This window comes from Anneissia japonica, unplaced genomic scaffold, assembly GCF_011630105.1.
Source record: "Anneissia japonica isolate Jap-2015-1 unplaced genomic scaffold, ASM1163010v1 scaffold288031_len342695_cov171, whole genome shotgun sequence".
NCBI classification, from domain to species: Eukaryota; Metazoa; Echinodermata; class Crinoidea; order Comatulida; family Comatulidae; genus Anneissia; species Anneissia japonica.
The window spans coordinates 203,686-206,555 of record NW_022725829.1 but is presented as its reverse complement, the minus strand read 5'-3'; the positions used below and the strand labels follow the sequence as shown (position 1 = coordinate 206,555).

Sequence of the window (2,870 nt, the reverse complement as noted above, 5' to 3'; positions counted from 1 at the left end):
ATATAATATTTTGATATACATCATGAATTTCCTCACTGCAAAATCATTTTTGTTTCAACACCAGACATGACCCACTTCGTATCTTTTGAATTACATCAAGGTTATTTTCTTCATTTAGTACTAAAGATAGTCCGTACCATGGTGCTATGCTCTAGAAAATTACTTTAAAAAATATATTTCTAAAGCAATTGTAATGTCGACACGCACGTTATTGTTTGGTTCTTTAAAGCTGTGTAACTATTTTGTACATGATTTGAATGACGACGTGTAAATACATCATCAATACATTTTAGTTTCACATCGCTGAAAATAGTGCAGATGATTGTTCTGTTCGCGTCAAAATTTGTCTAAAGTTTCAATATCCACAACTAGTTTCTTAACATGTACTCAACCGCAATCTATATCATTTCTGATCCTCTGCACTGCCAGAGGGCAAGAGGATTGTTTTCCAGATCTTTTCCAACAGATCATGAAACAGCTTAGTATTCTTTGAATTATTTCAAGGCTATTTCCTTCATTTAGGTATACATTTACGCAAGCTTTGTACGACAGTACGATGCACTAGAAATACTTTCGGAAAAGTTTGTTCAACTATTTTGTGCACGATTTTGAATGACTTTATAAATACGAGTTAGATTTATTTCACTACAAAGAACCGAAATGTTTTCAGTAGGTCTAACCCGACTCTGTGACCATTCTACTATTTTATAACTATACTGTTTGTTTTTTTCTGAAATCACATACATAACATACGAGTACTAATAAACGTATTATTATCCGATAGTTTTCATTTAAGCGCTTAGGGGCAATGTGCAATATGCGCTATATAAATAATTATAACATTATTATTATTATTATTTATCTAGTTAGGGGCCTGAATTTTGTGTAGGTGAATAAGTTGTTTGGAAGCGAAGTATGGCGGCTTGAAAGTTTGTGAATTTATATAGGCCTACGTTTCTCGTAGAATAGCCTTCATAAAATGACTAAATTTTATGGTTTAGAGTTGAAATATTGAACACAAACTTCAAAAATAGTAAAATTAAAGGTAATACTTTATATTTATGACATAATCACATTTTGCTCAAATTACATGTTATACGGTACTGTCTATTTGGCCCTTTTTCTCGAAACCTGGTGATGCGAGTTTACAGCCGTTTTGTGGTCTTGGGTCGCAAATGTCATTAGGGTCAAAACCCAACAAAATAATCATTGTCTGCTTCTGTCACAAATAACATAGCATATATAAATTATATATAACAATAACAAGAGCACTCAGTAGAGAGCATATCTCCGCTCACTGCAAATCGCTCACTGCAAATCGCTCTCCATAAAATTACTTCTAAACTACCACCTACCACCTTACTAAAAATACACTAACCAGCCAACCGGAAACAGTTTTCATTGTTTAATAGTTGTATACCTGCCAATTCCATGCTTCTTAAAGACAAATGAACATTATACTTTCATAGTTGACAAAAAAGTACATGCCAAGTATTGGTGTTGGTCACCAATATTTAATCATTTCTATATTTGGGTTATACCTGGAACACTCCCTGATATTTTCAATTATGTCTGTGCAGCCGTTTTTGAGATAGGCTAATTCGAACACAACTGAAAAAACATACACAAAACACGAAAATGTGACGCACACACACAAACTTGCACAACTGAAAACATATTGTTTAAACATATAGGCCTATATGCACATAATGCATCAGTACCTGTCTCTTATACACATCTAGATGTGTATAAGAGACAGTGCCAATTCCATGCTTATTAAAGACAAATGAACATTATACTTTCATAGTTGACAAAAAAGTACATGCCAAGTATTGGTGTTGGTCACCAATATTTAATCATTTCTATATTTGGGTTATACCTGGAACACTCCCTGATATTTTCAATTATGTCTGTGCAGCCGTTTTTGAGATAGGCTAATTCGAAAACAACTGAAAAAACATACACAAAACACGAACATGTGACACACACACACAAACTTGCACAACTGAAAACATCTCCTTGCGGAGATAATATTCACCTATTAGATTTTATATGGTAATGTCCCATCTAGCCCGTTTGTTTGTTGTTGTTTTTTTGTTTTTGTTTTTTTGGTTTTTTTTGGGGGGTTTTTTGGGGGTTTTTTTTGAGGAGCCTAAAATACTTATACTGTATTTCGTTTTTGAAAAGACAGCTTTTAACGCTTTAATTAATGAATGTGATATCTTAACGACAGAAATAGGCCCCGTAGGCACTTTGCTGCTAACCAAAATGCATGTGGTAAGTGGTATAGTTGGCAATGAGCATTAAAATTTGGCTCTGCCTTTGAAATAATTTCCAAAAAAGGATTTTTTTTAATTTTAACCATCTTTAAAGAGGTAACCCTTCCAGTTTAGCCCAATAGGTTAACTGATATTCAGGGGGCCCTCTTTAATAAAATTTAAAAACAGTACAAACAACATCATTACAACATAATAATAATAATAATAATAATAATAATAATAATAATAATAATAATAATAATAATAATAATAATAATAATAATAATAATAATAATAATAATAATAACAATAACGTACAATCCTCATAACATGTCTTAAAAGTATTAAATTGACTTACATAAAGACATACCGGTAATTCAAAATAGAAGTTTAATTTATAATGCCTAATATAATATAATATCATATAATATAGTATAATATAGAATAAAATCAAACAATGTAATAATAAGAATATCTCAATAAACAGCAATAAACAACGTCTAAGAGTTTAAAATATATCGTTTTAACCTAAGTTTAAATGTATTTTCTATTTAGCAGTCCCTGAGCTCAATTGGTAAATTATTACAAAAATTAGGACAAAGATAACTAAAT

General features: G+C 31.1%; 1 protein-coding gene across 1 annotated transcript in view; it reads right to left on the bottom strand.

Moving 5' to 3' along the window:
* Nucleotides 1–2,870, bottom strand: part of LOC117112929 (membrane-spanning 4-domains subfamily A member 6C-like) — a 25,596-nt gene that overhangs the window by 10,102 nt on the left and 12,624 nt on the right. The window lies entirely within an intron of this gene.